We start from the raw sequence: 14,482 nt of genomic DNA on the forward strand, positions 1-14,482 counted from the left end.
GGAGGTACAGAGAGGCATCTAAGAGGGAGGGTTGAATTGGTAGGAGGATAGTTATATGGGAAAGAAACTGGAATGTTGCAAGGAGGAATGTGAAAAGACTATTGAAGGCAAATGAAGAAAGCAAAAATATGGGATCAAAGATAACTGAAAGAGAAAAAAAGAACCAAAACAGGAAGGAAGCAAAATGCTTCACTTATACAATCCTAAGTGCCAAGCAGACTCCATCTCTTCTCTCTCCTTATTTGTAGAGAGGAAAGAGAGAAAAGGGTGCAAGAGGTCAGAGTAGAAGGAAATACAAAATTAATCTTTACATCTGTGAAAGTAAAGAGAATGAGCTCAGCCATGATAGCATAATGGATTAGAAAATAGAATATAGCAAAATGTTGTTTATACAGAACACAATGGAAACACAAAGATTCATTCAGAGTTCATATGAGAGTCTAGAGTAAAACCTGCTATGTTTCAGCTGAATTAAAAATAAAAAAGAAAGAGTAGCAATCATGATTTTGGATGAATTTTTTTAAAATGAGCATGGAAACTACATTATACTCAAAGGCACCATGAAAATTGAATCAATATCAATACTTAATATATATGTACTTATTGACATATTTGAAGATTAGATTTAGCTATCTCCTGATTGTAACAATGAAGATACTTAACTCTTCCTTTATTGTGAAGATTCAATTGTAATCCCCTGATTGTAACAATGAAGGTACTTAGCTCTTTCTTTATTGGGAAGATTGAATTGTAAGCCATAATCTATTTTTAGATTTTAATCCCCAAAAGTTAATAACTCAGTATTTTAAGTAGTTCTGCCCATTTTAACTACAAAAAGGTGTTAAGTAACTAAAAAGGGTTAACTAACCAAAAAAGGTGTTAAGTAACCCCAAAAGGTATAATCTAACCAAAGAAGGTGTGAACTAAAGAGTGGGCAGTCCTGGATAGGAGCTTCTGCTGTGATTAGTAGACATGAAATATAGGGGATATGACATAAGAGAAAAAGATCCTTAAAAGAGGACCAGAGGCCAGAAGATATATTTGATCTGAGGAGATTTGAAGAGTTCTCTAACTTGGAGGAGACACTGGAAGACAGACACTTGAGGAGTGACCAGAAGACAGACACCCAGACTTCTTTCCATTTAGGTGGTCACCCTTGGTGAGTGAAAGGCTGACTTAGAGACCCTGCCTTTCTCAGAGGTTTACACACCTCTGAGAAAGGCCCATTGTTTTGAGATTCTTTTCCCTGATTAGGGCCTTAGTATTTCTACCTGGCTCAGAGGAAGCTGAAGTTTCCTCTATTGTAAATAAACTACCATAAATTCCATTTACTTTAGTAATTCATTTTGGGATTTAGAAATTAAATCAAAGGTGACCAATTAATTAATATATTTCACTCTCAGCCACAAAAAAATTTAACAAATTTATTTGGTTGAGCACATTGGTTGTGACAAAATATCCTCAATCTTCTTAACTTTCCTAAACTCTTTCTTTACTGTGACTACCCCTAAGTCAGCTGTTAATAGCTTATATTGATGAGCTATAGAGGTAAGTTCAAAATTGTTTTTTTTCCCTCTCTCCTTAAATTAGATAGGTCACAGCTGTTTTAATCTTAGCAACAGGACCCTAAGGTCCTAGCTAGGAGAGCTGTTTCTAAATCTTCCTTGCCTTAGGGAACAAACAACCCAATTAGCTGATCCTCACTGATAATACTAACTGACTGGAGTGTTCTTAAGTAGCTGTGAGAAAAACCTGGAGAAAAGTAGCCCTGTTAGAGAGAGTGATTGTATTAAGTTTTAGCCTTGTCCTGCTCTGACCTTTCCCCCAGAAAAATTAATTGGATTGAAACTTCAAAAAGGACCACATCCAAACACCTAAAAATGTTGTTACAGCCAGCACACAACTTAATTAACAACTGGCTTTTCAGTAAAATGAACAAAATTGGACAAACATTGTTCCTTGTCTATTTCATAATCCCAGAGTATGTATGGCAATGGCTATACTCCACATTGCTCCTGGTTGGGATTTTAATTTTTGGAGCTGTAATATTGTATCTATTTTTCTCTATGGAAAAAACTGGAAAATACCATACATAGGATAAAGACTCATATAGGAGAATTATGTCAGTCTTCCCTTAAAAAGCCCATTTCCCAGTCAAACCAATCAATTGTTACTTTTACTACTCAACAAAATGTGGAACAAAAAACTCAACTTGAGTTTATAGAGGAAAGTTTGGGGAAGATCATGGCTTTTATAAAAAACAATAAAATGAATCCTAGTTCACAAACCATCCCCTCCCATACTCAACTTACTCCTTCCCCTACTACCCAATCCCCTCCTCCCCCCACCCATGCCTCCTACCCCACCCTCTCCACCCTAACCTCACACCCTGCCCATTCCTCCTGCCCCACCCCCTCTGCATCCTTTCCCCCAGCTACTGGCTTTCTTCCTTTGCCCCTCCTTCCCATCCTGCCCAATTAATTTCTCATACTGCTCCCACTTCTCATCCTTCTGGCACTATGGGACAACAACCCCTCACCCCCAGCTTGCCCACCTCTTCCTTTTCTCATACCTACCACATTGAAAATGGAGCAAGAAGCCTAAAGAAAGAAACATAAGAAAATTCAGATAGAAATTTATTTCCTTTAAGGGAAATTCCAACTTTCAATAAAAATGGGAACTTGGTATCTAGAAGACAACATATACCTTTCAGTCCTGGGATTTAAATAAATTCAAGGAAGACCTTCCCTTGTTCAAGGAAGAGCCAATGTTACTTATAAAAAGATTGGAGAACATATTCAAAACTTTTGACCCCACTTTGATAGATGTTGAAAATTTATTAGAAAAATTTCTGACAGAGAGAACAATAAAGTCATCTCTTTGGCTAATCAGAAGCAAATAAAGGGAACAAATTATTGGCCAACCGAAAATCCACATTGGAACCCCAATATTGAACCAGATTATACAAAACTAAACCAGGCTAGAGAAGCATTATTGACAGCCATGAGAGTGTGCTCTGATAGACTAGATACATGGTCTAAATTTGAAAGCACCAAACAAGAGATAGATGAGACCCCATCTCAGTTTGTGGACAGATTTATTGATGTGGGGAATATACATGTGGACTTCGATCTATGCAGAGAAAGAGACATTAGACAATTTGTTAAGAATTGTTGTTCAGAACAAGGAAAATGGTATACACAGAGACTGATACATTGTGGTACAATCCAATGTAATGGACTTCTCCACTAGTGGCAATGCAATGGCCCTGAACAACCTGGAGGAATCTATGAGAAAAACCACTATCCACATCCAGAGGAAACACTGTGGGAGTAAAAACACCAAAGAAAAACAACTGCTTGAATACATGGGCCAAAGGGATGTGGTTGAGGATGTAGACTCTAAATGAACAGCCTAGTGCAAACAACAACATGGAAATAGGTTCTGACCAAGGACACAAGTAATACACAATGGATGTGGGAAGGGTGAGTGGATGGGAGGGAGGGAAACAATGTGATTATTGTAACCAAGGAATAATGTTCTAAATTGACTAAATAAACTAATTCAAATGGGAAAAAAAAAGAATTGTTGTTCAGTGGTAAAAGAATATTTTAAAACTAGCTGCCTGAACTGGGACTAAATGGACCTTGAAGAATTGAGGAGAGTTGCAGTCTATGTTTATAAGGGCCATGCAAAAAGATGTGAGGAAAACAGTCAATCAATAGAAGACTTACAGAAATAAATTGAAATGTTAAAAAGAAAACTGGAAAATCAGGGAGAGAATATAACCCCTTTACAGGAATCCATAGATAAATCAATAGCATGTCTTCACTGTGGAAAAAGAAGCCATATAATGATGATCTGTAGGAACTGGCTATAGGAAAAGAGAAATAATAACTATAAAAATGACTATAATAATGATCATAGAAATCACAACTTTATAACTGATAGAAATAACCATAATGACTATAGGAATCAAAATTTTAGAAATGAAAATTATAGAAATAGAAATTGGGAAAATGACAATGCTCAAACTGAGACAAAAGAACATACACAACAAAATACCAAATAATATATAAAAAATGGAGCTCGTCCACGCTATACCCAGGGCGAAAATCCCCATCAGCATGGAGAATCCCAGAAAACTGCCCAAGCAGCTTTCTGATGGTGTGATGTGGGGGTGGGGGGGAAGGAGGGCTTTGGAATCAAAGAATGAAGCCTTTGATTTTCTAGATCCTGATATTTTAATGCCAATTATCCCTGTACATTCCTCCCCTCCCCCCCACACACACATAGTAAGGAACCTTGTATCAACTTAAAGTTGGGGAATTCATACTATGATTGTCTTGTGGACACTGGAGCCTATAGGTCAGTCTTGGTAACCAAACCAGATGCAAAATGTGACTCTATTGGCTCTATAAATGCAGTAGGTTATCAGGAACACCTTAAAAAGTCCCCAAACTTTCTACTCACATGGTATGCATGGGACTCCTAACCATTGAACACTCTTTTCTTTTAATGCCTGGATGCCCCACAAACTTGCTGGGGAGGGATTTACTATTGTTTTAAAAATATATTACAAAAAGGAAGGGATGTACCCCAAAAGAAGGTCTGGACCTTTGTTATGGAAAAGGGAAAGGGAAGAGAGCCCTCCTTTCACAAAGCGGGGTTCAGGGGAGATGTTTAGGGTTGGCTCAGAGAGAGGAGAGTGGGTTTGAAGATTCCCCCTTCTGCCTTCTCTCCTTAGTTAAAGTTGCTCTCCCCAATTCACTCTTGTCCCTCTTGTCCCCCCTTCACTATTTGAGACCAAAAGGTCTCCCCTTGATTCTTTCACTCACACTCAGCTTGGGGAACAGATAAATTTTAATGTTAACTCAATTAGGTACTACAAAAGGAATAACAGACAGGGAAGAATGGGAAAAGTAAAGTGGAAAAAAGGGGTTCCTGTCTCTATCTAAACCCTTTTCCTCCCTCCTCAAGTTTGGGGGGAACTAAGGCCTTGGCATCCTGATCCCCCTGAGAGAAAGTCAGGCTGACTCACCCCTAGGCAATAAGAGCTGAGGTAAAGTCTGCTCAGTTTTCTCTTCAGAAAGTCCCTTCAGTTGGGAAATATTGGGGGAAAAGATTTCCAGTTATTAGCAGGAAAAGTGGGTAACCCTCAGAAGAAAGTCTTTATCCACCTTCTCTCTTTCACATCTCAAGATGGAGAGACCCTCACTGCTCTCCTTATCAGAGTCTTCTCTCCTCAAGAAATTCATTTCCAGGGCCCCTCCCCCGTCGAGGTGATCAATTTCATATACTCTTCAGTCTGGCCCTTTTTCTTTAGTGCCAGCCTCTACCACACTGTTCAAACTACCAGCCACAATAATTTGTGCTCCAGATGGCTCTTTATCATTGGAAGTACCCGAGGAATCTTTAAATTTACTTCCTCTATTTCTCACAGAGAGCCAGGAGGTAAAAGAGCCTCCCACCTTTATAATACCTGCAGATATGCCAGAGTCTCTTTGGGCCACATTTTCTTCCAATGTAGGCTTACTTAAATCAGGTATCCCTGTGCAAATTAAAACTAAATCTAGCCCACCTCCTTCCATTCCTCAGTACCATCTCTCAAAGGAGGCAATTGAGGGTATTACCCCGGCAATAAACTCATTAATTGACCAGGGAATCATAATTTCCTGTAAATCTGAATACAGTACACCCATCCTGCCCATTAAAAAACCAAAAATTGTGGCCTGATGGCAAGCACCTCTATAGATTTGTACAAGACCTGAGGGCAGTGAACAATCATGTTATAAAGAGACTCCCTGTAGTTTCTAATATAAACACTATATGTTCTTCCATTCCTAGCACAGCTACATACTTTAAAGTAGTAGATTTGTGCTCTGCCTTCTTTTCCATACCTGTATATAAAAATTGCAGGCATATTTTTGCCTTCACATGGAAGAGATTGGAAGACTTGGATTCATCTGCCTCAAGGTTACATGGAAAGTCCAGGACTTTTACACAAATTTTAAGTCAAGACACTGACAATAAAAAATTTAAAAACAGCAAATTATTAAAATATGTACATGAGCTACTCTTAGCTTCAACAAATTCTGAAGCATGCCAAGAGGATAGTAAGCACCTCCTCCTAGAACTACATAAAAGAGGACACAAGATCTCAAAGGAAAAGTTTCAGTGGTGTCTCCCAAAGTAGAATACTTGGGATTTATTCTAACTGCTGGTGTTCATGCAATTTCTCCTAAGCACATAGAAAACATCCAAAAATTAAGTGCTCCTACCACTAAAAAGCAATTGAGGGTGATTCTTGGAGCAACAGGATTTTGTTAGCAGTGTTATGGGGAGATCACTAAGCCCCTTGTATCACTTACAAAAAAAAAAACTCAGACCCTGAACCACTTAAATTAGAAAAGGAACACCTAACAGCTCTTTCAAATTTAAAACAGGATATCTTGTCTGCCCCTGCTGTAGGCATCCCAAATTATGATAAACCATTTACCCTATATATATACACAAACAAAAAAGGGGTAGCTTCAGGTGTTCTAGCTCAACTTTTGGGACCTGCTCAATGCCCAGTAGCCTATTATTCAGCCAAGCTAGATCCAATAGCTGCCGGAGCACCACCATGCCTTAGAGGAGTAGTCACTGCAGTTTTAATAACTAAATCAGCCGATCTGGTATTGGGATTCCCTCTGACCATAATGTGCCCACACGAGGTTAAGGCATTGTTATTAAGACATAAGACATGAGCACTTACTGACCAAAGGATTACTAGGTATGAAATAACACTACTAAACAATGAACACATCACACTAAAATTCTTTGGAGCACTTAATCTTGCAATCTTACTTCCTGATTTGCCAACTTCTGGAGAACCTTTACATGATCATACATCTTTAGTGTCCATTGTTGATAAACCTCATAGTGATTTAGTGGACACCCCATTGGATAATTTGGATTTAATATTATTTACAGATGGTTCTTCATTTATGAGCGATGGTGTGTGCTATACAGGAGCTGCAGTAGTTGATGAATTTGAAACTGTGGTCAGCTTCCTTAACCTCAAACGTAAGCGCAAAAGGTGCAGAACTCACAGCATTGAAATATACCTGTATCATTGCAAAGGATAAAAGAGTCATAATCTACACAGACTCCTGTTACACTTTTGGCATATGTCATGCTGTTGGCATGCTATGGCTCCAAAGAGGATTTTTAACCTCAGCTGGAAAATCTAATGCAGAAATTATTAATGAAGTTCTTTCTGTTTTCCAGTTGCCTGAAGCCATACCTGCAGTTCATTGCTCTGCACATACAGGTGGCAATAACCCTGTCTCTAGGGGAAATGACAAAGCAGATTCTGCTGCTAAGCTAGTGGCCACAGAAGGGCCTGAATGAATTTCAACCTTAACAACCACTGATGACTTAAATTTATCACTTTCCTATAATGAAAAGGAAGTGGAAAAATGGAAACAAAAATTTAAAGCAAAACAGATTAATGGAATATGGGTGTCATCTGAAGGAAAACCCTTTCTCCCTAGGAATTTTTATCAACAAATTTGCCAATCTATTCATAAAAATGGTCATTTTGGCATCCAGGGCATCGTGGACTCTGTTAAAAGTGTATGGATAGCCCCTGGTGTAACTACTAAAGCCTCTAAAGTATGTACAGTCTGCCCTACCTGCCAAGACTTTAATCAACATGCCTTTCATAGTAAAGCCTTTTCTGGATGTCCCCTTGCCTACATACCATTTGAACATTTACAAATCGATTTTATATCTTTGCTGAAAGCTGGACAGTATAAATTTTGTCTGGTCATAGTCAATCAGCTGACCAGGTAGACTGAAGCATTCCCTGCTGCTCAGGCCATATCTACTTTTGTTGCCAAAGTGCTCTTAAAAGAAATTATTCCTCATTTTGGCCTACCAGCACGTATTGACTCAGATAGAGGAACTCATTTTACCAATTCAGTCATATCACAAGTTTATTCATGTTTAGGGATAACTCCTAAATTTCATACATCATAGTATCCTCCAGAGAGCTCCAGTCAAGTTGAACAAATGAATAAAGAACTTAAAACTATGATTGGAAAATTGTGCATGGAGACTCATTTGAAATGGCTTGAAATTTTACCTCTGGTCCTAGTTTTATCTCAGAAGCAGACCCAGAGCTGATTTACACATCTCACCATTTGAGATGCTATTTGGACATCCACCTATTCAGGCAAAACCATTTACCCTGACTATACCTCATTGTTAGGAGGGGATACAACCATTGCTACATACATCAGACAATTACAAACAAAATTGCGAGAACTCCATGACTCTGCAGCTGCTGTTCAAGCAGGCTTCATAGATTTAAAACCAAGTGATAGTGTGTATTTAAAGAATTTCAAATGTACTGGGTCGACTGAACCTGCTTATGATAGACCCTTTCAAGTCCTATTAACTACACATACAGCTATTAAAATTGGGGAGAGGGACTAATGGATTCATTGTAGTGTAAAGGGTAAAATTATGGCTGAGACTGAATGTAATAATTAATTTTGTTGCCAAGGATTTAATTTATAAAATCCTAATAAAAAAACCAAGTCAGCTGGAAATTTTATGTTGTTTTAATTGATAGTAGAGGAGATTAAAGAGAAGGAAGAAGTAAAGGAATAGATTTCCACCCCCCCCCCCCCAGCCCTCCACCACCTGGTTGGTACCAAGCAGGGAGATTAGGAGATAAGGTTTTGGAGTATGAAGGAGGAAAGAATCGGCCTGACCTTCAAAAGGGCTCAGTTAAGATACCCAAACCTGAAATCAGTTCCAGGGAAAAACTCACCACTGAACTAAGACAGTAGCCACCACCACGTAAAGATGTCGGAACGCTAAGCATGCTGCCAGCCAGAGTTGTCTCTCTGGGGAAAGAGGAAGATACATGAAGTGACATGCCTTATATAGACATTTTTACATCACTTTCCTGCATCTCATCTGTACCAATGATAACTTAGCTTGACTTAGGACAGCCTAGAGGTCTGTTCTTTTTTTTTTTTTTTGCGCATGTCTGTTGAAGGCCATTTCCTCAGATAATTAAATCTTAAGTTTGATGCAGACCTTCCTAATCTTGTTAAACTAAGAAGGGTGGAGAATGTAGAGTTTCGAAGACCTGATTCTGTTATTCCAAGTATATCCATTGTTTTTGATGAGGAAATAGCTAAGTCAGATCTTCTAAAGAATGGTCTGATTAGGGTGGAATAGTTTAAAATTCACAGTAGCCATGTAAAATGAGTACCCTCTGTTGATAATGAATAATTGACAATATTAATAGTATTTAACTATTTATTATGATAAGACTTCCCTATTGATGTATCTGTACTATTTCATTGCAGTTTATTTGTGCCATACAGTATTTTATTCCTTTTCTTTCTCTCATTTTTGAATTTAAAGCACATCTAGTTGTATTGAAAAAATTTTCTTTTAATTATTTTTTATTTTTGCAATAAGTTAATATATTTATTTGCTTAGCATAAAAATGCATACCCAAAAAGCTTTAGACTATGGAAACCTGCCATTTATTGATAAATGTTATGGGACTATTATTAATGATTGTGTCTGATTCTAGGGATCAAAAAAGGAGCACAGACTTTATCTACATAGTGCCATAGAAACACAGATTTAACATGAAAAGTCCCAAAAGAGTACACAGTTCAAAAGGAAACCAACCCATATAGGACTGATGAACTTCTACACCAATGGTATTCATACAAAAGTATGAAAGGACTTGAACCTAGTGTGAGACTCAAGGCTGTGGCACTTGACATATAGTAAGATGCAGGACTCCTTGAACTACACTCCTTGTAAAATACTTTCTATGAAAGTACCTAACAATTGGCTAGTCTGGCTCCCCTATCACTGAGAAATGATGAAATATCAGACCAAGAAATGACACTTCCCTTTTTACACAAAAATCTAGTTCTTTTTCTCTCTTATAGTATGGCAATTTCCTGTAGTCTTGGCTACAAACGGGTAAGTGAAATATTACTGTATTCTGTCCTACAAACTTGTGGGATAAGATAAAAATTACTTTAAGTAGACCATAATAACAAGGGCTTGTTATGAATTTATTCTTTTTTAATTCAGAAATTTTACATATTCAATTTTTGAGATTTTGATTCTGATTTTGACTTATTTCTCTCAAAAGATTAATTTTTCCTCTGTTTTTCTTTTATGTTTTTGACTTTATCTTTTGACAATTGACTCATATACCCATGACTCAACCACTTTGAGTTGATCCAGGTGTTGATGAACACCCTCTTGAGGGGGGGATTGTATTGTATTTTTATAAAATAAAAATTCAAGATTTAAACTTTTGTTTGAGAAGAATTTCAGGAAAAGAAGTTTGCTAACTCCTTGAACCCAGAGAATGAACTCATTGAAGAAAAAAAATGCTTGCAGAAACCTACACTGCATCAAGAAGATCCATAATGAACTTTTGGGTGCAATCAACTGAACAAAAGGGGATTGAATATTTATTGTAAATGTACACTTTTATGCCAAAAGGGACTGCCCCCTAATTTGGCTTTTTGTCAATGTGCCTAGTAATACATTGGTTTTGCTTTCCCTCTTTTCTATTTATCTCTAACTATTGTATGGAAATATTATATACATCTGTAGTTAAAAAGGTTTTAGGACAACAAGATGTTAAATGATCATTAGGGAGACTAGTCTCCCTGGTGATCATCAGAGGGGATTGTGAAAATTGGATTTAGCTATCTCCTGATTATAATAATGAAGATACTTAGCTCTTCCTTTATTGTGAAGATTCAATTGTAATCCCCTGATTGTAACAATGAAGGTACTTTGCTCTTCCTTTATTGGGAAGATTGAATTGTAATCCACAATCTATTTTTAGATTTTAATCCCCAAAAAGTGATAATTCAGTTTTTTAAGTAGATCTGCCCATTTTAACTACAAAAAGGTGTTAAGTGGGGCAGCTGGGTAGCTCAGTGGATTAAGAGCCAGCCCTAGAGATGGGAGGTCCTAGGTTCAAATCTGGCCTCAGCCACTTCCTACCTGTGTGACCTTGGGCAAGTCACTTAACCCCCATTGCCTAGCCCTTACCACTCTTCTGCCTTGGAGCCAATACACAGTATTGACTCCAAGACAGAAGGTAAGGGTTTAAAAAAAAAAGGTGTTAAGTAACTACAACAGGTGAACTAACTACAAAAAGGTGTTAAGTAACTGAAAAAGGTGAACTAACCAAAAAAGGTGTTAAGTAACCCAAAAAGGTAAAATCTAACCAAAGAAGGTGTGAACTAAAGAGTGGGCAGTCCTGAAGAGGAGTTTCTGCTGTGATTGGTAGATGTGAAATTTAGGGAGGTGACACAAGAGAAAAAGATCTTTAAAAGAATAACAGAGGCCAGAAGATATATTTGATCTGAGGAGATTCTAAGAGTTCTCTAACTTGGAGGAGACACTGGAAGACAGACACTTGAGGAGTGTCCAGAAGACAGACACCCAGACTTCTTTCCATTTAGACAGTTACCATTGGTGAGTAAAAGGTTGACTTAGAGACCCTGCCTTTCTCAGAGGTTTAAACACCTCTGAGAAAGGCCCATCATCATAAGAGTCTTTTCCCTGATTAGGGCCTTAGTATTTCTACCTGGCTCAGAGGAAGCCAGAGTTTCCTCTCTTTCTCTCATTCCTTAATATCTTCCCTCTATTGTAAATAAACTACCATAAATTCCATTTACTTTAGTAATTCATTTTGGGATTTAGAAATTAAATCCCTGGTGACCACCTAATTAATATATTTCACTCACAACCACAAAAAAATTTAACACATATCATATAATTCTGAAAATAAAAGGTAAGAAAGTGGAAAACTAGACATTTTTCCTTATCCTCACAACCTCTCAAACCTTAACAAAACTGGAATTATGCACAAAAGATAAAGCAATTTCAGTCATCTACATGGTATAAGACACCAAGAGACAGAATGAGTTAACAATATGATAAATTAATAACAGAGATGGCTAATCTCTAACCCTTAGCACATTTACTCAAGGTCCTCTCTCACACAGGCCATCATACACTGGCAGCACTCTAAAGCCCCCCTCATGGCTTGCAATAGAACTTAACTCTGTTCCCTCTCCAACTCCCCAATTTCTACTCCATTGAAAGCCAAAAGTCTTCTGGTTGCTCTCATACTAGCTGGTCAAGGTTCCCTTAGAATGATCATACTGTTATATAGTGTATAGTATTCTTTCAGAATCCTAGGGGAAATCTTGGTAAGGGAAACACACTTTGGTCCACAGTGAAAATGTTTAATTACTGGACTTTCTAGGGGAAAAAAATATAAGCAAAACATACATATTTCAGTTTAATCTGATTTTAACACATTGTGAAGTCTAGACAATCAAGAAAACAACAACATAAACGCGGTGCCTGGCACATAGTAGGTGCTTAATATATACTTATTAATTGATTTGAAAGTTTAACAATTGGATCTCACTAGTAAATTGGAGCTGGCTCTGATAAACCTCTGATTATACACCCTGTACTTACCACTCTAGTTCTCTGGCCTTCACTGATAATATTTCTGTTTTATACATACAATCTCAATACTTATAAGGATGCACATGAGTTATGAAAACCATCTGTTCAGAATAACTCACAACTCTGGAACCATAAACTTCATTGTCCTCTTTCTGTTTCAGGAATTGTCCATAAAAATTTCTTGATGTATAAATGTTTTATTTTGATTATTTATCAAATGATGCTTACAATGATTTTTGTTTGTTTTTTTGGGAGGGGTTGACTCAATAATTTTATTTTATATTTTAAATCCACAATATAATTTATCTTTTAATTTTTCCTTTATAGGGATTTTTAGGAAAATATTGTATTTGAAATGATGCTACTTAAAAAGAATTTTTATAAAGCAATGACATTATTCCTTTATTAAATTAACTCCTCTTTATATCTAGATACCATGAAATGCTGAATTAAGGTATTTGACCGTATGGTTAGAATATTTTAAAAGTTACATATTTAATTGGATATATTGTTTTGAAGCAAATGATAACTTCTTTCCCCTTGTAACCTTGGTAACACTGGTTTTGTTTGTACAGTTTTAAATTTAATATAATAAATATTATCTATGTTACATCTCATGATGTAATTTATTTCTTTTTTGGTCATAAATTCTTCCCTTATCAATAAATTGATCTAAAAGACAAACTATTCTATGCTCCCTTAATTTGTGTGGTATCACACTTTAGGTCTAAATCACATATCCATTTGGACTGAATCTTAGTATAGCTTATGACATACTAGAGTAAATTGTATGATTTTGAGCAAGGTGAGGCTCTGTGGTTTCTCTGATACATAGCAAGACTAAAACTTCATGTGAATGGCTTTCCACATTCTTTGCTTTCATAAGATTTCTCACCAGTTTGGATTCTCTGGTGCTGAGAAGATTGGAGCTATTTGAATGTCTTTTCTCATTAATTTCATTCATGTTTCTCACAAGTGTGGATTCTCTGGTGTTGAGTAAAACTAGCGCTCCTACTGAATGTCTTTCCACATTGCTTGCATTCATAAGGTCTCTCACCAGTGTGAATTCCCTAATGTATAGCAAGACCAGCCCTCTGTTTGAATGTCTTTTCACATTGCTTGTATTCATAAGGTTTCTTCCCAGTGTCGATTCTCTGATGTAGAGCAAGACTGGAACATACTGTGAATGTCTTTCCACAATGCTTGCATTTATAAGATTTCTCATAAGTGTGGATTCTGAGGTTCAGCAAGATTAGAATACTGTCTGAATATCTTTCCACATTGCTTTCATTAATAAAGTTTCTCCCCAGTATGAATTCTCTGTTGTATAACAAGGCCAGCCCTCTGTTTGAATGTATTTCCACATTACTTGCATTTGTAACGTTTCTCCTCAGTGTGAATTCTCTATGTTCAGCAAGAATGGAACTCCATTTGAATGACTTTCTATATTGCTTGCATTTGTAAAGTTTTTCACCAGAGTGGATTCTCTAATGTTCAGCAAGAATGGAACTGTGTCTGATTGTCTTTCCAAAAATATGTAATGCTTCATGAATTTGTGTGTCATCCTTGTGCCAGGGCCATGCTAATCTTCTCTGTATCTTTCCAATTTTAGTATATGTGCTACCAAAGCAAGCACAAGTGTTTACACTGTTAAGCAGAGATGACATACCTGTGCTTGTCAACTCTTTGATTAGCCAAACTAGTAGATCTACTGAGGAAATACCTCCAACCTGCTCCTCTACTTAGCTTGATTTACTTCCTGTACTTAGCACTGTATTTAGCACACAGAAGGTGCTTAATGAATGCTCGCTGATTTGACTTTCCAAAGTTAAAATCAAAAGATGTTTTTCATGTTTTCCCAATTTATAATAGCTTCTCATACTGAAAAGAGCAATTTCTTGTCTCAGTACTTTCTATTACATAAATCAAACTTTAGATGGAT

The 14,482-nt window shown here is 37.0% G+C and overlaps 1 non-coding gene across 1 annotated transcript; it reads right to left on the minus strand.

Moving 5' to 3' along the window:
* Positions 1 to 14,069: 14,069 nt before the first annotated feature.
* On the minus strand, positions 14,070 to 14,176 carry LOC130458712 (U6 spliceosomal RNA). The gene has a single exon (XR_008918101.1). It is a non-coding gene; the product is annotated as a U6 spliceosomal RNA (small nuclear RNA).
* Positions 14,177 to 14,482: the final 306 nt, after the last annotated feature.

Source organism: Monodelphis domestica, chromosome 3 (assembly GCF_027887165.1).
Source record: "Monodelphis domestica isolate mMonDom1 chromosome 3, mMonDom1.pri, whole genome shotgun sequence".
Lineage (NCBI taxonomy): Eukaryota > Metazoa > Chordata > Mammalia > Didelphimorphia > Didelphidae > Monodelphis > Monodelphis domestica.